Genomic DNA, 24,028 nt, shown 5'->3' with positions numbered 1-24,028 from the left:
ATATAGGAAAACAAGAGGGATGGAAAATGAAAAATGGATAATAATAATAAAAAAAAAAAAAAGGGATAGAGGCATAGCCTAGCAAATAGTTGTCGTTTTCTTGTCATTTCTCGACTTCATGGTGAGACATAGACATTTTTTAGTGAGAATGGGAGAAAATTTTATAGCTTCCAAGGCATAATTTGAAAACTGAATAAAAAATCTTCTCTCGCTATCAGACATACCAAATGTCATAGAGTTGAGAAATTGTTACAGTGTTTTACTATTTTTTTTCTCTTTTCTATCCATCTCTATCCAACCAAATACAGCCTAAGTATCGCTTATACCTTTGAATATATAAAAAGAAAGTTATGGCTAGAATTCTTTTGGAGGGAGATCGACATTGACACCATATTAATGAATCGCTCTCCTCTAATTCATCATTGTCAATCAATTGTAGGAAAACGAGACTCCCCAAATTTGCAAATTAGCCACAAATAGAAACCGGAAATGATTTAAACACCGATGATGTTAAGTAGCATTAGGATTTTGGATTCATTCCATGCATCTTCGTCTTCTTTGGCTTCTCTATTTTCTAGAAAATTACAAAAGGAGAAAAATAATAGAGGAAGATATATGGGTTTCTCCTCTTATATTTATTTATAGAATTATCGTTATTTTTATTATTATTATTATTTTATGTTGGTAAAGAAGCAAGAAAAAAAATGAGAATTGCAAAAAGAGATAGAGGGGGGGGGGAGGGGGGGGGAGGAGGAACAGTAACGCCTTCTCAGGAGGGATCAAGCGAGGAGGACAAAAAGCGAGATCCGAGAGAAGGAGAGAATATGGTGTTTCATATCATCATGTCAAAGGTTGTGAATTGCTTGCACTTTCTCTTCCATGTATTTGAATTTAAAAAGTTTTGGGTTAAATAAGCATGAATCCCCTAATTCGTTCAAAAATTCCTGGCAATTCCACACGCATCCGTTTGATGGATCGTTCTCCTCTCAGGCTCTCTTGTAAGGGTAATCAACCATTGTCCGGGAGGGGTGAGGTCGTTATTTACGTCTTCCTATGAGAGGAACCTGCACACCTGATCGGACAAGGAATCTCAGAGGAGAAAAATTTTCCCTTTGATAATTCTACAGGCATTCCCCTGATCTGAAATTTAAGATTACAATGTACAATTATACCCTCTAAAGCATAATTACCATAATACCCTGAATTAAAAAAAAAAGATAAAAATTGAAGGGGAAAAAATGCAACCCAAAACAACTTTGCCCTTTCCCTTCCTCGAACACTCCCTCCGCAACCCTAGTTGGAGACTTGGAGCTTAGCGGCGCCGGCGATTTATCCTCTTGGGCTCATCCCTTCCTCTTCTTCGTCTCTTTGTCCAATCAACTACAGCGGCAATCTTCCTATCCCCTGCTGGTGTTTAGTATTGTGTTGACCGATCGGCCGGCGATTAACTCGTTCTATTGATATTTGTAAGGATTGCATGATAGCTTCATGGAGAAGGCATGAAATTAAAACATGGTGGTCCCCTCTCCTTCCTCTATGGATGTCGAAGCTGTCATTCCTTTTCCAAACCTCAATTTCTGACCCCTTTGGGGAAGTGGAGAGTCCAATGACGAGTGGATTTCTGCCGATCCATCAATTCCAGCACCAGTCCCATGTAAATGTACAAACAGGCTACCTATTTTACTAAAACATTTGTTTAACAGACGCGGATTTGGGGTTTTTTATTAGAAACCCTAGACAATGGAATTGGGGTTTTTCTGATTTGAATTAGTCAAAACCCTAGAACAATGGATTTGAGAGGAAGGAGAAGGCAAAGATTTTCACAGATTTTGGAGGATGGTGTGGTGGATATCTACATTTGTAAAAGAAGAAGAAGAAGAGGGCATTAGTGTCATTTACCCCATAAGGGTATAATGGTCATAATAGAACTTAAAAATTCCTAAGTGGACATGCAATGGTAACATAGGTTGGGTAGGGTTAATTTCTTAATAACAAATAGGAAAGAGTAAAAACGTCTTTTCAAAGTACAAATAGGAAATGGTAGTTAGACCAATAAAAAAAATTTAACATCTAACATCTAATATTAACGGCACGGACTAAAACATGGAGGGAAAATTTTTGGACAACTTATGGGTTGCATGCGTTTTAATCCAAAAATTTTGGAAGGGTTGGGCATGGATTTAGGTTTTGTTATCGGTATCAGTCATGTATCGGTTACTATGTATCATTATCGATATAGTATGGATACATATGTATTAGTCTATATGTTCGATTAAAAGTGGATCTTTACAATTAAAAATGTTTTTAATATTGAAATCAGCCCGATATGATCAATCCATATCAACATCGACATTAGTAGCGATTAACACTAATACTGATACCGTGATTTAAAATTATGAGTTATTTTTTTTTTTGATGAAACAAAATGTAATTAAACAAATCACACACCAATGCCAAAAGGTTAACCGACTTTTGAGACTATGGAATGGCGGATATACACAAGTCACAAGCAACAAGAAAACAATATCAATTGGTAACGGTTTTACCTCTATTTTTTTTCGATTTTGGTCCGATGAGGTCTGATTTTTATTCGGTTTAATAATATCCCAAACCAAAGTTGGCCCAACAAGAAATCGTCGGTTGAGTTTGACACCCTATTTAACAACATTAGAATACTGGGTCCCACATAAAGGCCGGCATTAAAAAGCGCCCTTTGGATATACATCGCCGTGCCAACAATGAGTCCCCATTCCAAAAGTATGGGACCGTATGTTTGATGCATTGTATACCGCTCGATCAGAACTGAACGGATGAATGGAGAAGGATATGCGACCGCGACAAATATTAATATTTACTATTGAGTCAACAAGGTCTTCGAAATGTTGCTTGACTTGTAAAGTAAAGGCCAACGCGTCGCTTTAAGAGAGAGAGAGAGAGAAACGCGTTTCCAACGGGTTTCCTTTTGTATGATGAGTTCTTCTCTAGGGCCTTGTGTTTATAAATACCGCATTAGACCGTCTCTTTCTTTCTTGTGCAGAGACTCATAGCTAAGGAAGACAGTTCTCTCTCTCTCTCTCTCTCCTTCCTTCTGGTGTTTCATCGTCTCTGTTAATTTCCACTTTTGATCTGTAGTTGCTTATCAGAATATTTGAAATTCAAGCCAGAAATGAAGGTCAGTACGTTTTCTCTCTTAATTTGGCTCAAATTCTCAGTTCAGATGCTTCATTTTAATTTAATTCTTACTTCCTTATCGTCTTTGTTTCCGCTTTTGATATACTTTCCATGTTTTACTTTTAGAGCTTTACAGAATCTCAACTTCTTAATAGATACCTACTTTATATCACATCTTTGGTGGATTTGTTTTCCTTTTCTTGTTCCTTTTCCCCTAGTCATTCTAGGTTTTTTCTGATTTTATTATTTGTATGAATCTGATAGGATCTTTTGATCTCTGTTGGTATTTGTTACAGAAAGTTGTGGTGAAGGTTGAGTTACATGACGACAGAGCCAAGCAAAAGGCCATGAAAGCAGTCTCTACTCTTTCAGGTATGAATTAGGTTTTCCGAAACTTAACTTTTCTGACCTTAAGCAAGAAAAGCGGGTGAATTTAACAAGTTCTGTTTTTTTTTTTTAAATTTTGGGTAGGAATCGATTCCATCGCCATGGATATGAAAGAGAAAAAAATGACAGTAATCGGAGAAGTGGATCCTGTAGACGTGGTGTGCAAATTGCGGAAGTTTTGGCACACGGAGATGGTTTCTGTTGGGCCACCAAAGGAGTCCGAGAAGACGGAAGAAGCCAAGAAAGCAGAAGACAAAAGCATGGATCCTATGGCATATGAGGCTTATTATAATCCCTATAGGACACTATACTATCTCCCCAACAGCAACAACCCCTTCATTTTTTTGGGACAGTAGGGGGTGTGGGGGCCATGGTGTGTTAGGGATTCGAGAACAAACTGAAACTTCTTCTTTGTACACTTGGGATACTAGTGGTGGTGATGGTGTGTTGGTTGATTTTGATTTTTTTTCTTTCACTGAGATTGGTTGATTGCTCTTCACTGTTCTCTGTTAAGGGTGTGCGATGTACGGAGAGAATAAGTAAAATTTTGTAGTACGGATTCATCATTGTCCAAAATAATATCGGTGAAATGGTACAGGTAAAACAGTAAAACAAATCCTTCATTTTTTTAAGGAAAAATCAGGGGCAAATTTGTCCAAGGCCAATCCATGCAGATATCATATCAGTTTTGCAGATGATCAATACCCAATCCAATATCGTACTTAAAACCTATGAAAATAAGTGAACTGTTTTGATATAGTATTCAGCTTAAAAGCTTTAGCTCTAAGGGTGACCATGGATTTAGTGTATGGTACTAGATCACGTATTCATTATCCTAAAAACTGATAAGATACAAATATGTGGACATTTATCCCCTGAGGTTCGTTGATTGACATGGTTATGCAATTCCTCTCAGAGGGGGGGTTGAAATGATCATTCTACCCCTTGACCAAACACACTGCCCGGATAGGGTCCACCCTCCTTTTGTATAGTATGAATACATACGTATTAGTAGTCTATATGATCTAAAAGTGGATCTTTTCAATTAAAAATGATTTTTCGTATTGAAATCAGCAGGATACGATCGATTTATATCAACATTTTTTTTTGGTAAGAGATTTATATCAACATTGATATCAATAGCAACTAACACTAATACCGATACCGTGAATTAAAACCTAGGATTTGGCTGTTATCAATGGAAATATTGGCATCATTTCTAACAACAAGAATATTTCACTTGGTAACGGTTTTACATCGACGTTTTCTCGATTTTGGTTTGATTTTTATTCGGTTTCATAATACCCCAAACCAAAGCTGGCCCAACAAGAAATTGACGGTTAGGTTTGACACCCTATTTAATACCATTAGAATACATTTTGGATGTATAGCACGTGCGAACAGTGGGTCCCAATTCCAAAAGTATGTGTTTGATACATTGTTCACTAGTCATTTAATTGATCGAATACTTCCTGAAACCAAAACTTTGCGGCATTTTTTTTTTGGTAAAGAGTAAGTTTAGCCTTGGCCTCAGTCAAACAGAACTGGGAGAACCAGAGAATGGAGTTTGGCCAAACAGTCCTACACCGAATGGAGTAGACAATCTACTTCGATCAGAATTAAACGGATGAATCTACTAAAAGAAAAAGAAAAAAAAAGAATTAAACAGATGAACGAAGAAGGATATACAATCCTGACAGAAATTAATATGGAAGAATATTCTATGTACCGTAGCACAGCCTATGCAAGAGGTAGAATGATTATTGCACACACCCCCATGTGCTTGGGTACAGACTACGTTACCCCTATTAATATTTACTATTGAGTCAACAAGGTCTATGGAATGTGGCTTGACTTGTAATGTAGAGGCCAAGGTGTCGTTTTAAAAGAGAGAGAAACGGAAACTCGTTTTCCCTTATAAAAAGAGGGAGAACGAGAGAGAGAGAGAAATGCGTTTCCATGGCGTGTCCTTTTCTCTATGACCTTGTGTTATACGTTCAGCGTCAGATCGTCTCTTTGCTCTTCAGAGAGGCATAGCTAAGTGGACAGTTCTCCTTCTCTCTCTCTCTATCTCCTTCTTTCTGATCGTCTCTGTTTCCGCTTTTGATCGGTAGTTGCTTATTTGTTTTCCTTTCAGAATATTTGACACTCAAAGCCAGAAATGAAGGTCAGTTTTCTCTCTTAATTTAGCTCAAATTCTCAGTTCATATGCTTCGTTTTAATTTAATTCTTACTATTTCAGTTGGGATATACTTTCCATGTTTTACTTTTGCAGCTTTATAAAATCTTAACTTCTTAATAGATACCTACGAATATGATAATCCCCCTATCCCGATCGATTATTATTCAATTCGTTTAGCAAGCCAAAGGTAATTAAATGTCTTAAATATATTATTATGTCTGTCTATCCGATTAAGTTACCTTGTTGGATTTTGTTTTCTTGTTTTTATAATTTTATAAGTCAAGATAATGTGATTCTTTATCTATATTTTCTATTAGTTTATATATATTGTTTTATGCACCAGGGTACATGGAATCACATATCTATTACAATAAATACAAGGTAAAATCAAAAGTACAAAGAACACAAAGGATAAAATGGTCAAAATACTCATTTGTTAAGAAAATAAAGGGAATTTTGTCCGATACAGCTGATCCAGGCCGATACGATATCAGTATCGTATCGATTTTGCGGGTCACTGATATCCGTTTCAATACCGTGCACTAAAACCATGCAACTCTCTCTCTCTCCCTCCCTACCTCCCTACATAGGACGACGATGACGGAAATTTATCGTCTCAAGTGCGGGAAGGCACTGCCCAGTCCACTGATAGTGCACCACATTTAAGAATCCAACTGTCCATCCAATACTTGAGAGGATAAAAAGACTCCACTACCCATTTTTTACGGTTGGATTCATAAGTGTAGTACACTGGATGATGAAATTCCCGATTACCATAGTCTCCACATGTAATAATCATTCGGAGAAGATTTCATTTCCCATTTTCCATGGGACCTACTCACTTATTCATCCAATTTCTCTCATATATTACCACATTGGTATTCTATAATTCTATTGTTTTCAATCATGATATTGTAGAACAACACATGAATAGCGATTTAACCGGTGTCAACAGTTAAGTAATTGAGATTTCCTGTCAACCATTCGATTCTAAACAAAGATAACATCATCGATTTGCATGTTAGTCCAGCTCCAGCTTGGGTGAAGCTGTGTAGTAGTATCATATTACTAAGTTAAAAGTACTATCCGTAGTTGAAGAAAACATAGGGAAATCCCTGGTCTTATCGTGAATTTTTATCTTCTCCTGTTACAGTACGGTGCAATAGCGTATCCTGCGGTGCTGTAGAGATCATATGGCACAGCGGGCCCCACATGGTGCACATGGCCTTTGCAGCCGCCGCATGATGCGTTACTGCATCGTGCTGTAATAGGAGAGGATAACGATTCGTCTTATCATTACCTTTAACATAGGGAAATCTCTGGTCTTGTCGTTATTTTGGTAGCAGAGAATCAGAGACTCGGAGACTTGAAAAGACATGTCCGTCCAATTACCCAGGCCTGTCAAAAACCCGAACCCGTCCTGAGCCCGCCCGGACTCGATCTTGATTTTTCAACCCAAAGGGCGGGATTGGATTTAGCATCACCCTTGTCCTGTCGGTCGGGTCGGGCTCGGGTTTAGGCCCCCGGCTTAGCTCAGCCCGACCCGATGCTATATAGGTAGGGCTTTTGGGGGTCTATTTTGTACCGTAGGAATTAAGTTTTTCGTTTTTGTTAGAACCCGTAGGATTTAAATTGGTTTAGAAAATGCAAAACCCTAATCTCCTAAGTCCTAACATTTCATTTCCTCTCCCACCCAAGTGTCTGGATTAGCCTCATCTATCTTTCTCGTTTGGACTTTGGAGGAGAACGTTGACGAGGAGAACTGCAAGGTGAGGTTGCTTTTCTCCTTGTTTTTTTCCTTTCACTGGGTCGAACCCTAGATGGGGTTGATCGAAGTTTCAGAGGGAAAAAAAAAGGGGTGGTCGGCGTTTTCGCTGGGAATCGACAGTGGGTTTTTTTTTAAGTCAAATTGGTGGGGTGATTTTCAGTGAAAATTGAAGAAGTTATCTGGTTTGGGGTCAAGGAATTGGGTGGGAATGAGAGTCGGAGGGAGGAGTGTTTTGCTGTGAACGTCGAGGGTTTTTGTTTGTTCGCTGTTACAGGCTTATAGCAGGGAGTAATGAAAGGAGAATAGGTTGTTCATGTTGGAGTCGAGAGGGGGGGGTTGGGGAGATGAGGCTGCTGTAGATGATTTTTTTACAGCTCTCGGTGGCAGAGGGCAAAGGCATGGACGACAAAACTGGGTGTAGAATGTAAAACAGAGATCTCTTGAACTTTTGAATTAATGGATGGAAACTGATAGATACCCAAATCCATATGTTTTTTCTTAGATAATTATTTTTCTTAAATTTATCTTGGATTATTGAATATATATTTTTTTTGTGGCTTTTAGTAACCCGGCCTTCGGGTTGGTGTGATGGTATGTACATGTTTGATTTCATTACTGAGGACTTGTAATACTGCAGGTATTTTTCTTCTTGCGATCTATCTTCTATCTTTTGACTTTCAAGTTTTTTCTTTTCCTATTGCTATTCATACATAATAAAGCTTAGAAAGGAGAGCATAATGGGGAGAAATTTCAGATCTCAAGCTAACGAGATTCATTGAGTGTACTGTTTATAAGCTGTTCATTTTTACTGCTTCAAATTCAGTTAAAATGTTTTACTTGCAAGAGGCGGAATATGATAATCACAATGCTGACAATCCTAGAAACTGACAACCTGATCAACTTTGACATAGTAAACATTACAGGCATAAGAAAAACCATTTCCAAAAAACTAAAAATAAATTAAAGTTAGGGTCAGGGTCGATCAGGGTCAGGGATAGGGTCAATCAGGGCCAACTTGACCATGCCCAACCCAATCAGGGCTGGGTCCGGATAGGCAAAACCCTGACAGGGTCGGATTGGGTTGAGGGTATCTTAGACCCTGGCAGGGTTGGGTTGGGCTTTGGTTTAGGTTAAGGCCCTCAGGGTTGGGCTAGGGTCTAGGGCAGGCCCGGCCCAACCCGACCCATTGACACCCGTACCCATAACTCAAATATGACCTTTAGTTTTAAAGGTGCCATGTGTCAACAATGTAAGGGGTAAATGCAGCAAAATGGAGGATGTCAGTAATGGAGGAGATAAAAATCCAATAATGCACCATTCACCTCTTCTCCTCTATCTATTTCTCTCAGACTCTGGTTTCTTCACACATAGACGACCACTCTCTCACTTTCTTTCTTTGTCTGAGAAGTGAAGACTCGCATTTCAGCTTTCCTTCTGTTGTTGTTTGTTTCAGAGTTGTATCCTTCCATGGCCGAGAAAGCAACCTCTAAGCTCTAAGGTAAGACCTCGATTTGGGGCTTCGGGCAGGTAAACTTTTCTGCTCATTTTTTCTCCGAGCAGCTTGATATGCTATTGTAGTCTGAGTCAGTGAGGAAATATACATTAAACAAATCAAACGATAAATAAGTAAAACTGATAAGTGTGATAAATCATGGTAGTTTTTTTTTCCCGCTCTTCACTGGACAGCTTCCAATGAGTTTTTCTATATAGAGTTTGTGGAGCTGTGAGGGTGGAGAATCCTGGGGTTTTTTTAGGGTTCTAATTGTTTCCATATTGAATGCATGAACATCTTAGTCTTAGTTCTCTTTATTGCAATTTGTAAACAAATTTCTTTGTTTAGGTTGGATTAAGTTGGAATCCCTTCCTTTTAGGGTTAATAAATCATGAAAGGGAATAATGACTGCATTCCTTTTGGTTATGAGTGCATTTCTGTTAGATAATCCCGAATGGTTGTGTGTGTGTTTGCCAATCTGGTTGTGTGATTTCTGTAGAATTTCATGATTTCTTTGGTTATGGCTGCAAGTTAGTTCATGATTATGGCTGCATTATGTTGCTAATTTGGTAGTATGATTTTAGGGATGTTAATTTGCTCATATAGCCATCTTAGATATATGACAGACTTAGTTTGAGTGTTGTGCTCAGGTGTAGGGGAAGCAGGGGGTGGGGCAGAGTGTGTGAGTGTGTGTGCTCAGGTGTAGGGCAGCAAGGGGGTGGGAGGTGAGTGTGTGCTCAAGTGTAGGAGCAACAAGGGTTGGAGTGAGTGTGTGCTCACGGTTACAGCAAGGGAAAGGGGAGTGTGTAGTGTTGTGTGTGCACAGCTGTAGAGTTTGTGTGCGCCAAGGTAGTAGGGGAAGGGGTGGGGTGAGTGTGTTGTGCGCCTAGAGTGCAGAGGAAGGGGAGTACGGTGTGTATACTCTAAGTGCAAGGGAAGGGGAGTATAGTGTGTGTGTGTGTGTGTGTGTGTGTGTGTGAGAGAGAGAGAGAGAGAGAGAGAGAGAGAGAGAAGAGAGATAAAATGGAGAATAGAGAATGACTTACAGTGGCCGGAAAGACTTGGAGAGAAGCTCAGGTGCAAATCCCAAGGATTGTGCTGCAGAATTATCACCAAACTAGGCTTCTTTTATTAGGAATAAGTCTAGGGTTGGGATATATATATGTTGGGCCTTTGATCCCAAGGGTTTTCTATGTAATAGGCCACTTTAATGAGCCTAAATTAGGGGTATATATGTTGCATACGGGATTAACCCAATACTTAGTTTATTTTTATGTTTTTTAATTGAACCGGTTCAAATTGGTTGCATCCAATTGGTTTAATTTAAGTGATCATGTGACTTGGTTAAGTGATCATGTGGCAACTTAAGTGGTCATGGGATGTAAGTTGGGTTGGATTAGGACTCTGTAAGTCCTGCCATGTTTTGTGTCTATTTCCTTTAGTATTCTAGTTTCCTAGTCAGTTTAAGTTACCTAATAGCTTAGGGATAGGGTTAGGCCATTCCTTTTTAGTGTCTAAGTCTAATTTTGAGTCTTCTATATAAGTTTGTAAGGGAGGCCAGCATTACATACGAATTTGATTAATAAAAATTAGCTTTATGCTTGCTGCCATTGCTGCTGCTCTTTATGAGTGTATATCCTTGTGGATCTCAAAGTGGAAGGGATTGGTGGATCTCCAATCGATTCCTTGCATCGTGAAGATCGGGAGGGCTGCTACTTATCTCCTTGCATCTTGTAGATCGGGAGACCCCATTGTTCATCTTTAAAGCTGCTGCCATTGAAGATCAGTGTTCAAGTAAGTACTTTACAGTTTCAGTAATCACCCTTCTTCTCCTAATCCTCTAAACCCAGCCCCATCAATCCCCATTGCCAGTACTCAATCATTACTACTCTCCTCATCCATCCATCAAACCCTAACCTCCATTAAAACCCGAAGCCTGCAAAATAATTCTGCCCTAAATTGCAGAATTTTGTAACTCATCCGAACCCTAACTTCCTTATACCAAAATAACCCCCTAGACCTGCCCATTAATACCCTATAAACCCCTTTCCTAAAATCCACCCCTAAACCCTAGATCCTGAAAATACTCCATTTTTACAAGGCCTCTAACCCGAAACCCTAGATTACCAACTTCCTCCAAATCAATCCAAACCTACACCAATAGACTCCTAAAAACCTGCACATCATTACCAAATAAAACCCTAGCTCGAAACCCTAACCCTAACCCTAATTTTTGTTCTATTTAGCCTAAGCTGTCCCAATCAGCCAGCCTTGTTAGGTGAACCCATTACCCTGGCTACTAGTGGGATTACTCCTACCTAGGACTACATCAGATTGTGTGTTGGTGCTGAAGTCCAATGGTTAGGCTAGATTTTTTATGTTTTAGTGTAAAGTGTATTTTGGTCAAAGGAATTTAAGGGGTTTTAACTGTTCAAAAATGGGTAACGGTTGAAATTATGGTACTTAGTGGGTGTGCTTTAGATTATAGGCAAACGTTAGGGGATGTCGCTGATAAATTTATTACTTTTCATATGTTCTCTATATTCTATATGATTTTGGTTTCTTTTCTATGTGATTAGTAAGTAGTATTGTTGGATTCTAATCAAGTTACAGATGTCAAATTTTTCCATAAGTTTCCTGCTGAGGAGTTTTTTTCTTTTCCTTTTTGCCTGGTTTGCCCAGATTTAGAAGCTACAACTAAGAAAAGGAGAACTGTGTTGGGGAGATTGAAGTGCTGCATTATGTGTGGAATCATAGCCAAATGTGGGCTTGGGTGGCGTCGGGAAACGGTGAAATGGTCGGACAATGAGCATTGGGGTATGATCTCCAATACACTCTTTTTTGAAAATGATTTTATCATTTCAATTTCTATATTTGATTGGGTTGGTTTCAAAATTCTTAGAAATAGCAAATATAAATCAAGACTTATCTATTTTGTTAGAATTTTTTTTGTAACCATTATGTTTACATTTAATAGTTGTAACCACTTTTTATGATAGAGTACTAGCCAATCGGCTTGGCAGAATAGGGGATTTAGGGTCAGCAAGTAATACTAATGTCGAGGCAGAATCTTGGGTCCAAACCTCTACTAAAAGTGGTTAGTTATGGACTAAATAAAATTCTAGACTGATAGGACTACTGATTATAATTCAGAATACCTGGTTTACCTAATTAGGCAGAATATGGAGAAATCCAATAACTCACAAACCAGTGGGTGGAATGCCCTCCAAGACTAGTCGAGTACCCCTTATATGATGCTGAATGAAGCCTCAAAATTTGGGCCAGTTCCTATGGTCGGATGCTGAGATCTTGAATGACCTTGAAATTAGTAACTAATAACTGATTTAGAAGCTTAATGGAGAACTTCCAATCTGGCCATAGGTGGGCTCAAAACTGGATTCAATAGAGGTCTGTGTGGAGTCTTTGTTGATGCTCCAAATATCACTCTAATTGGTTGAGTGGTTAAAGAGATACAGTCACCAAGTTGCGATAGTTTGGAGGGAGAAAACCCTAGTCGATGTGGCTGGTTTTCTTCCTATGAACAGCTCAGCTATCAATTTCAGCCACAATAGGGAGTTATTGACTGTTTTCAGCTATCAATTTCATCCTAGGGGAGACCTTCAACCAAGATTGTTGCTGATCTGGAGATATTAAGATCTCCCAATTCTGCCCTTCTGCTCCAGATTTGAATACCCATAGTCTTGATTACTGAAATCGAGATCTGTTAACATCTAATCTGTTGGTTCTGAAACTAACAGTAATGAATGATATTCTGCTGGGGCTATTAAAGTGTGCAATCTGTTCTTTAATCTGAGATCTGAGTTAACGGATTTGGCCTTCTCCTAGCCCCAATAAGACTCCTTGTTATCTTCTGATCTAACCACTGGATTTTATTGAAACTTTCAGCAAAGATTGCCCTACCTATATAGAAAACTGACCCGGATATCTGACCCATCTATTGGTTAGATTTTGATGTATGACTCTTCTCCTAAAACTGGATATTTGTCTCTCTGTTTTCGATTCTGTTTTGGTATTGGTTTTAACGTTTAAATCAGTATTACATACTCTGTACACCACTATATAGTTTATTAAAGGCTTCAAGTGTTTCTTGATTTCTTTCCCTCCCTATAGACCATACAATGATTAATTATTAACCTGAAATTGGACCAGGCAACTACCCCCCTATCCATTTTTCATGTATTTTGAATTAGGACAAATATTTGCATGTGTTTATAGATCAAAATCATGCAGAAATATATTGAAATATGGTTCTTTTTGTACTTGGCTACTTTAACAATGAGCCTGCTATATATATATATATATATATATATATATATGTACTGATAATTTTTAATGTTTCATTTGAACCATAACTTTTGTTTTCTTATTTCTGGAGTTATCTATTCCTTGATAGTTCAAAGTGAGTTGATCAATGAGAAGATGTGTAGAAGCCACCTGAAACATAGCTGGCTGTAATTTTTTTGGAAGAGGAATAAAAGACAGCTTCTATAGGTTTTGAGTTTTGAGTAAACAGATCTACTTGGCTACTATTTTTGAGATAGTAAGGTTTCTTTTGATTTGTACACACTGATAGGAATGATACCCTAAAACTACAGTTTGATGAACAATTCCATGATTTTATTTCAAACTACATATTTTTTTGAGTCTAGTTTCTCTTGGCTTTCACGTTTGAATCAGTATTACATACTTCGTACACCACTATATAGTTTATTAAAGTCTTCAAGTGTTTCTTGATTTCTTTCCCTCCCTATAGACAATACAATGATTAATTATTAACCTGAAATCGGACCAGTCAACTACCCACCTATCCATTTTTCATGTATTTTGAATTAGGACAAATATTTGCATGTGTTTATAGATCAAAATCATGCAGAAATATATTGAAATATGGTTCTTTTTGTACTTGGCTACTGTAACAATGAGCCTGCTATATATATATATATATATATATATATATATATATATATATATGTAGTGATAAGTTTTAATGTTTCATTTGAATCATAACTTTTGTTTTCTTATTTCTGGAGTTATCTATTCCTTGACAGTTCAAAGTGAGTTGATCAATGAGAAGATGTGCAGAAAACACCTGAAGGGGACAGTTTTGTAAATGAAAACCCAAAAGTAGCTAATAATTTTCCCAATAAATTATTTGTTCGTCTCTCAACGAACCCTAATTTGGCCGTTTCTGAAAACATCTCCCTTCTGAACGGGGAAGGTTTTGCTTGGGCATACTATGGAGTCAACAACAAACATAATTATATAGCCCATGGAGTAAGATCGGTTAGGGACTTAGTCAATCATGGGTCCTTGTTCCACTCTTTCCAGCTGCTTCGACAGGCTTATGCGACGACTGGGCCTTCAGCCCTTTTTTATTTTAAAATGTTTCATAACTTGGATGCTAATATAGTGTGGATACCGAGAAATTTTGTAACAACCTTAACTCAAGGTGAACTCGTATACACCTTCGCATTTGGAGAGGTCACCAAAACTTTACCTGATTACATCCTTCACTACGGAGGCCCAAAAGGATTTCTCACTGTAGGAAACTGTTTCGCTGCCCCACCCTTGCAGTCTCTCATAAAACAGGTTATAGAAAGTCTCAGATACCTACATGTTCATTCTCTTGGAGTTGTTAGTCTCGACGAATCTTCATCGAGAGAGATTATAGATTCATCCGGTTATATAACTTGGACAAGACTATTGCAAATCACTTAGATTCGTTGGTCCATCATATTTTGAATTTAAACCATCTTCATGATTTCACAAGTCTACGAAACTATCTGTAAGTATTATTTGTAGTTTTTTTTTTTTTTTTTGTATTTTTGTATTATCTATTTCTCTTCCTGATTTTTTTAAATAAAAGGTTATTTCCTCGTTGGGATGTCTATGAGGCCCCAATATTTTGGGACTCTACCAGAAGGAAGCAATATTTAATTGCCCTGTTTTACAAGTATGGGACTGTGAGTGTTTTTAAGTGGACAATATTATAAACCAACATGTTGCAGTCAATGGTTACGCCAATTGGAGAGGCTTCATTCCTCCTAATTGTTTTTCTTACACTAGAGTTTTAAACTGTAAGTAGTATACCTCCTTCCTTCTACAGTCACAGAAATATATCAAAAAACACTCACACACTAATTTGTTTTATTGTTTGGCTGATCCATTGACCAACCAAGGTGTTCAGCATTACATTGATAACCCGAGGGATTTGCTTAGATTTACCAGAAATCTTCATCACCATTTCGGTCATTGGTATAAATTTTTAGTTAATTTTAAAATTTAAATTAATTAGTATATTTAATATATTTAATAATAATAATTATATGTATTCCATATATTTTATATATTTCTTTTGCAGCTTCAATCGATCGACGAAAGGTTTCATTCGAGGATGCATGCCCTTATTGCTAATTTTTATGAGGAAATCGGGCCTTTACCTTAAGGCGTTTTCAAGAGGTAAAAAAATTTGGATGCCATCTTTGATCTCTCTTTTTCAGATTCTTCTTCGAAATCTCTACCTTTCATTTTGGGGTTATTTTAGTTTTGGGGTTGTAGCTCTGGTAGGTGTGTGAATGGTAAAAGGGTGAAAAAGGAATATCTGTTCTTGTTTATTTGTTTATTATTATTCTCATTGTTATTATAATTGTTAATGTCTTAATGTTGTCTTTGTGTCTGTCACTCTGTCTACTGCCCCTACCAGTGTAATCCATTACTATTTCATTGAGACACCAAAGTTTTGCTTAGTAGTGTAATTCGAATTTTGCAATAAAATAAGGAAAAAATGAAACATTTGTCCTCTCTCTCATTTGATTAATAATTTTTTGGTTGGGGTGGTGGAAGTAATAGAGAATGCAAGTGATTTCATTCCTTTAACATCAGTTTAATTATTTTTTTTTGGGGTGGGAGAGGTGCTTCTGATTATTATATCCTTAGTAGCTTCATCTATTCTACAAATTAGCATCTGAAGAAAAATCATCTTAGGAAGAACCTTCAGTGTTGGAGTTGTTCATATGAACATCCGTCTCCCTTGTTTGCAAGTTATGTGGGAAACCTCTCTTATCATAACCACTCTCACCATCAAAACTAGAAACGGTGAAAGTGGAATCCCCTCCATATTGAAAAGTAAGTATGTCCCCTCTCTTCAGAGAGTGGAAAATAACAAAATCTCCCCAGCCCTTTTGAAAAAACCGAGTCTTCACCCCTTTTTTCTAGTCCAATGGTCCATGCTTTACCACTCAGGTCCTTTAGAGTTGCAGTGTTTACAAGTTGTTCTATAAACTTAGAAACGATCTTTCTTGGAACAACCTAAAAGTAATAAGAAACCCATTTCAGTTTCAGCTAGAAAGAAGAATGTAGAACTACATAGCTAGAAAAGATCATGTAGCTAGAACTGATTTTCTTTCAATAAGAAACAGTCGAGGAAGAAATTACAGGAAAAACAAATTATTAATGAAGATGAAAAGAACTAAAGAATGATGATTATACCAATCCATGACCTAATCCGGAAGTGAGAATCCTGCAGAAACGGATTCAAGTAGATTCAAGGTGGTTCCAATACCAATGTTCTTTCCACTGCTTGCATTCCCTGCATCTATATATGTTCCATGTCTACAGCCAAGAAACCTGTAATAAAGAAATTCAAAAACTGCAGGAGAGTGTCTAGATAATGTAGGGCAGAGAGAGAGAGAGAGAGTGAAGTTAATCTGCGACTTCCATTTCCAATTCGTTTTCAGTTTTTGGAGGACAGCTGGCATCTCATGAAGTCCTTAGAATACAAGAAATCAGAATATCACCTGCAGAATCAAAGGGTCTAATGGTTATCTCACAATGACCAAGAGTTAGTTTGGGCATTATAAAAAATCTAACTACCCACGTCAGCACTTAACAGACAGATGCTAATAGCAGGGGGAGGAATTAGTAATTTTTTGAAAACTACAGGGGAATCGTATGTAAGGTGGGAAAACCAAGGGGAGGAACGTGTAATTAGGGAAAGTACAGGGGAGGGGTACGTAATTTTCCCTAATTTAAATTAGTTTAATTAGTTAGTTAGCTTAGGCACCCTTCCACCGTCTTAGGTCACCTTGATGCCTTGACAACTATGTTAGGTAAAGCATGCTAATTTAAAATAGTTTAAATTGTTAGTTAAATAAAATTAGCTAAACTAAAATTCTTATAACATGATAGTTTAAATTAGTTCAATTTAACTGTTTATTAGTTAATTAGCTTAGGTTAGTTAGTTAGGAATAGGTCAATTCTTGTTTGAGCATGCTAGTTAGTAAGGTTCTTGCTTAAAATAATCGTTTATTTGTTAAGAGTATTTGCAAAGAAAGACGGGAATTCATCAGACGGGCCAGGTGCCTAACACCTTCCAGTGTCCATAGCCTGACACTTCCCCAAGATCTCTGATCAGACCATGTCTTTTTAGAGTCAATCTCTTTCGTGAAAAGGAGAGTGAAATTTATAGGTCCTAGACCCTGATCTAAGTGGCGAGTCATTTTCCCTTCTCTTCTTCGTAGGAAACCCAACGCCCAACGGTAATCTGCTCTCCCTCGAAAGAGCAAGTAGTGCGGGGAGAAATCCCCAACCAAAAATCCCTAGTACCTACATTCAATATACATTTTTTTTTTTTTTTTTTTTTTTTTTGGGGGGGTAGAAACACTCAATATTCATTGTTACGTCACCTTTTATACCATGCTATATATTTTAATGATAAAACCATAGCACACAATGATAAAAGAGACGGTGAAAACATTTTAAGTATTAACATGTACCAATCAACATGCTTTATTGAGGAGGTACATTAATGATTTGTCAAATTTTAACTAAACAAAAAGATACAATCACACTCTGATAAAAAGGGGGGAGAAAGAGAAGCCAGTAGCTTACTATACTAGATAAGCTGCAAACTATAGAATCATTTGAAGAGTGAGGCAACAATACCTCAGTAACGTCCAAAAACCCTGCCCTTGGAATTCTTTCCAGTCAGAAAACCATATAGATAAATCATATATAGAGGGGCTTATTTTATTGGAAATAAGCTTTCGGTTGGGTTATGTATGTGTTGGGCCTTTGATTCAATGTGTTTTCATTGAAATGGGCCTATAATCATGGTATGAGGTCTTGCGAGATCTCGCTTTTCTCAGTTTCGAGCCTCACCGAGTCGAAACCATCTGCGAAAGAACAATATATAGTTTCTACTCACCAAAATCTCGGCATGATGTCTCGTCTCGGCCAATACCTGCTACATTCCACTATATAAAAGTACCCCATCTCGTCGAGATCTGTTTGAAATCTCGACAGATTTCGATGGCTCCATTTTTTGCCCTAGTCTCACTCAGTCTCGTCTGTAACAAGTAATCTTGTCACTAAACAACAACATTTGAGGATATCTATTGCACATTAACACCATTTGGAGGAGATTTCAAGTTGAAGGTAAAACACTATTCCCCTAAAGCGTTTTTTGCAAAAAATTCGATGCATACTTCATTGTTGTTGTTCAATATTTTATATGTTGAACATGTTTGCCTGATCTATGACTTCATGGAATTAGAATTTTTTCTGTTTTAAAATATTTTTTAATTTTTTCTGCAAAATAAGGGTTCCATTATGTTCTAAAATAGGCTATCCTGCCATTTTCAGGACCTGAATAGGTCATGTGGCCACTGACACCAGGGGCCGAAAAAAATACATCAACTTGGCTGAGATCAAAACCAGACTCGAAACCGAGACTTCGAACCTTGCCTAAAATATTTTTTAATTTTAATTAGGCTGGATTAAGATTCTATAAATGCAGTCTTGTTTTGAGTCAGTTTCCTTCATTATTTTCGTTTCCTAATCAATTTAGGATACCTATTAGTTAAGGATTGGGTTAAGCCTTCCCTATTTAGTGTTTAAGTCTGTTTTTTGAGTCTTCTGTATAAGTTTGTGAGTGGGTCCAGCATTGTACACGAATTTTAATTCATGAAAGCTTTGTATCGAGGTATGCTCTTCCCTTATGTCCGACCAAGGTCGGCTGGTATTTGATCCATACAAACAACTTGCAGTGGGAAGGCCGGGTGTCCTACTCTTACTCTTACTCTTGTTCTTCTTCCTTCTTCTTCCCTTCCATTTATCAAGTAAGTAAACCTCTGTGTTCTGCAACTTTTTACTCTGTCCAAAGATTTTACATGCAAGTGTTATTTGTTTCATTAACTTTGATATTGACCGATAAGGGGATCCGACCAAGGTGACCATCAGATCACTCTCATCTTTTGAGGTGTTCTTCATCATCCTACGGGAGACCTTCAACCAAGACCTGTTGCTGATCTGGAGATATTAAGATCTCCCAATTCTGCCCTTCAGCTTCCAGATTTGAATACCCCCATAGTCTTGATTACTGAAATCAAGTTCTGTTAACATCTAATCTGTTGGTTCTGAAACTAACAGTAATGAATCATATTCTGCTGGGGCTATTAAAGTGTGCAATCTGTTCATTAATCTGAGATCTGAATTGACAGATTTGCCCTTCTCCTAGCCCCAATAAGACTCCTTGTTATCTTCTGATCTAACCACTGGATTTTATTGAAACTTTCAGCAAAGATTGCCCTACCTATATAAAAAACTGACCCGGATATCTGACCCATCTATTGGTTAGATTTTGATGTATGACTCTTCTCCTAAAATTGGATATTTGTCTCTCTGTTTTCGATTCTGTTTTGGTACTGGTTATAACGTTTAAATCAGTATAACATACTGTGTACACCACTATATAGTTTATTAAAGCCTTCAAGTGTTTCTTGATTTCTTTCCCTCCCTATAGACCATACAATGATTAATTATTAACCTGAAATTGGACCAGCCAACTGCCTACCTATCCATTTTTCATGTATTTTGAATTAGGACAAATATTTGCATGTGTTTATAGATCAAAATCATGCAGAAATATAATGAAATATGGGTCTTTTTATACTTGGCTACTGTAACAATGAGCCTGCTATATGTATGTAGTGATAATTTTTAATGTTTCATTTGAACCATAACTTTTGTTTTCTTATTTCTGGAGTTATCTATTCCTTGACAGTTCAAAGTGAGTTGATCAATGAGAAGATGTGATGTGCAGAGTACACAGATCCTTTTTTTTTTTTTGGACAAAGAGTAAATAGATCTACTTGGCTACTATTTCTGAGATAGTAAGGGTTTCTTTTGATATTGTACACACTGATAGGAATGATACCCTAAAACTACAGTTTGATGAACAATTCCATGATTTTATTTCAAACTACATATTGTTTTGAGTCTAGTTTCTCTTGGCGGGCATATCTACTACATAAATAGGTGGATGAACACCTATTTTTTGTCATGTGGTAGATTGGATGGGGCTGAAATTTTGTAATTAGGTAAACCCCAAGGTTCTCTGCTCACAGGTTCAATAAGAGCTTACATGTGGCCAATCCAGATCATTTGCTACATATCCTCCTTTGGTCAGAATGGCTGAATCAATCTTCCACCCAACACAATTAGGGGTGTCTGCTGAGAGAATTTTGGCTATTTTCATTTTTTCTTTCAGGGAGAGGTTTTGTGCACGGCTATGGATGGTGCACTGTCATGCACCAAACCATTGGATGGGATGAGGGGTTGCATACCATATACAGTCATGCCCATCCAATGGTTGGATCTACGACCCTGCACAAAACCTTTTGCCTTTTTCTTTTATATCTGAAAGTAAACCAAATGATTCAAACAGGTGCTCATATAAAAGGAATCATACTAGTCTTCTGGTTAACGCAGCTGTTTTGCAAATGGATTCACTATTAAGAGGAACTTAGGTTATTTTGTTTTACAACATTCTTACTGTAAAAGGCCTTTGAAATTCAATACTTCCCCACATCTCGCTTCTTCTAAATTCCCTTAATGATTTCACTACTCTAGTCATTACTACAGTGTAAGGTTTCATTTGGAAAAGAAAAAGGGAATACATACGAGTCAGTGGGAAAATCTTTCTAAATATAGTCTTAGCATACTGGAGATCTAAGAGGTTCTCCATAACTGAAAATAGCCTCTACTGAGATCTTTCTTTTCTCGTTTAGACTCTGTTTGGTTGCATGGGGAAATAAAGGGAAGGGAAGTGAAATTTTAATTTAAAAAAAGAAACTTTTGTAATCATTATCCCATATTCTCATGTGACTATATCACCAACTCCAAATCATTCTGTATTAAATTTCATTTTACTTTGTATCAAATTCCCTTTGGTTTAAAAAGTCAACTAAAAATTACATGTAAAATGTATCATTACTAAATATGGTATGCAATGTAAGTAGTTTATACAATCAATTGGGGTAATTATTATAAAAGTTTCTTTCTAAGGTTTGAAAATTTTCACTTCGCTTCCCTTTAAGTCCCCTTGCAACCAAACATAGCCTGAATAACAGACTCAAAATAGTTAGGGGTTTCTTCAGTCTTTGGTGGGGTGGGTGGGGGAGATGGATTTATTTTGTGGGAAAATAAATAGACTCAATTGGCCAAGTGGTAATGGGTTTTAGATGCATTGGATAAATCATTCTCTAAACATGTATCATTAGCTACTGTAGTGCAAGGTTGGTTTCTAGTTAGGGATGTAAATGCATATTTGAAAGTCTGAATTTGATTCACATCCGTATTCGTTTAGGGATATTTGGAGGGGAAAAAATATCCGATCCTAATATATATCCAATTAATAATAAAAAATTAAATAGCTAATGATCTTGAGGGTTTTTGAAGATTTAACAAGTTTTAAGGAATGACGAAATGAAAATCATGAGACTATGACAGTTGAGAGACTTAGATTGAGAGTGAAATCGTATTTGCCAAGGGAGGAAGGTCTGGGTTACACAAATCTAGAATGTAAACTGATAGTTGAAAATCCAAATTTGATTCATATCTGTATTCGATCATGAAATATTCGGATCGATCACATTCGATTTGTATTTGATCCATTAAATCTCTATCTCTATTCTCAAGTAGACTTTTTGAGATAGTTTATCTAAACCACCTATATAATTCTTTATTAGACGTGGTTTATTGAAAACGCTCCTAAAGACATAATAAAATTGCCTATAATACCCCGTTGTGCAAGTAAGGCTTCTAGGAATTAAATATAATGCGCAGCAGCAATTTTAGTAACTAAATATGTACAAGATATATAATGCTAGCACAGCTATACACAAAACAATTTTATTTTAGGAACTAAAAATATGCACAATATAATGAACAGAAGCAATTTTAGTAACTAAATATATTTACAAGTTAGCGTTAATGCATCAATCTGCTTGGGATGTTCGATGGAACTCATCATTTGTCCCTCCATTCACGTTAGTTCGGTCATGACATCCATTGTATTATGCCGAAAGCTATCTTTCTTGAAGATCTGTGCTGCCATTGTCAATGTCGAAGTTGGAAGAGTTGTTGCCTTTGCTGGTGCCGGAGTTGGAAGTGTTGTCGAGAGAGAGACTCTTGATCGAACCCACCTACAGTACGGGTTGTTAGTGCAGTATAGGTGGCAAATGGCCAAAGAGTTTTGTGGGGACCGGACTGATTTTCAGCACGTGTCCACTCCGTGTTGCCTACTATGTTGGGGGTTTCTCATTTTGGCTGTTTGAACAGCTGTATTTCTAGGAAATTTATTGGTTTTAACCATTTCCTAGCTCAGAAGGTCTGTCAATGACATGTAAAACAGCTAGACCATATTCCATTCCTCGGTTTCTAATACGGTGTATTGAAACCTTGTGTAACCCATGTACTTTGTCTAAATGAAAATCTTTTTACCAAAAAAATAAAAAATAAAATAAAAATGTGAAAACCCCAAGTCGAGCTTTCCATGTTGCAAACTGGGAACTGAGTGAACTGACAATTGAAGAGTGGAGAAAAAATTAAATTAACAAGGATGTCACAAAAAGATACAATAATAACTTGAACTCAAATTAAACAAATGAATTATAAACGAAACCCAACACGTGAGCCACTGAAAAGGAAAATAACTGTAGAGAGATATAAATAATACCAACCAAGCAACCATGGTTTGAGATATCGGTATAGCTTGATATGGGCGATATGTACTGGTTTTGCAAGTTACTGTGTCGATACTGTATCGGTGACATGGTATAGACAAGGGTTAAAATGATCAAAAAGTCCATTTTTAAAAGAGAATCAAGGGTAAATCTGTCCAAAATGGCTGATCCGTGCGGATACCTATCTGATACTGTATCGGTTTTTGAGTTGATCGATAGCCATTCCGACACCGTATCAATTTTCGAGTTGACCTATACCCGTTCCCATACCGTGACCCTGGACTTTCTTTCTATTTTCATGGTTTCACCATCCTTGCCTTGCAGTATTTACAGCTTTGTATATTTTGTATTTCTTTTATTATCTCACCCTCAATCCCATGACAAGGATCAAAAGACAAATGAAAGCACCTGCAGCTCTTGCCATTCTTGCAGATTTGGAGCTCTAATCTGAAGGGATAGGTGTGAACGAGGAGGAGAAGGAGATGGGCTTTCCCTCTCTTATGAGGAGAGAGAGAGAGAGAGAGAGAGAGAGACTGGACAATGGGAATAAAGTTGGAAGAGTGTATGGGGAAACTTACATTAGTACCATCTGAAAGAGATGAACTTAGCTGTGATGAGGAAGGAAAAACTTCTTTTTTCTGGCTTCTCTTCCCTCCCCCACTCCACTTCGCCCTTCTTTTCCAATGTTTGGATTCCTTCCATGGGAGAAAAGGAAAGTAGGGTATCAGCCAGCCAAAAAAGAGATGACACCCCAACACTTAGCCTATGTCTCCTAAAACTACCCTACCTTAAACTTCTTTTCTGATAGTCCCCTGCTTGTAAACTTTTACATCTCCTTCTATCCTCATGTTTTTAAATACCCAGATTGCCCTTCCTTTTCACCTAATAACCTGCTAATCTATTTAACCTTCCATTCTTCTTCTATTTTTTACTATTTTAATGAAGTAAAAAATCCAAGCACCCACCCGCTTCTTCTCTCTCCC

The 24,028-nt window shown here is 37.3% G+C and overlaps 1 pseudogene; it reads left to right on the top strand.

Annotated features, from left to right (window-relative positions):
• The first annotated feature begins 3,166 nt into the window (after positions 1–3,166).
• LOC122655661 overlaps positions 3,167–24,028 on the top strand; it is a 61,336-nt pseudogene continuing 40,474 nt past the window's right edge.

Source organism: Telopea speciosissima, chromosome 1 (assembly GCF_018873765.1).
Source record: "Telopea speciosissima isolate NSW1024214 ecotype Mountain lineage chromosome 1, Tspe_v1, whole genome shotgun sequence".
NCBI classification, from domain to species: domain Eukaryota; kingdom Viridiplantae; phylum Streptophyta; class Magnoliopsida; order Proteales; family Proteaceae; genus Telopea; species Telopea speciosissima.
This window is presented reverse-complemented; position numbering and strand designations above follow the sequence as displayed.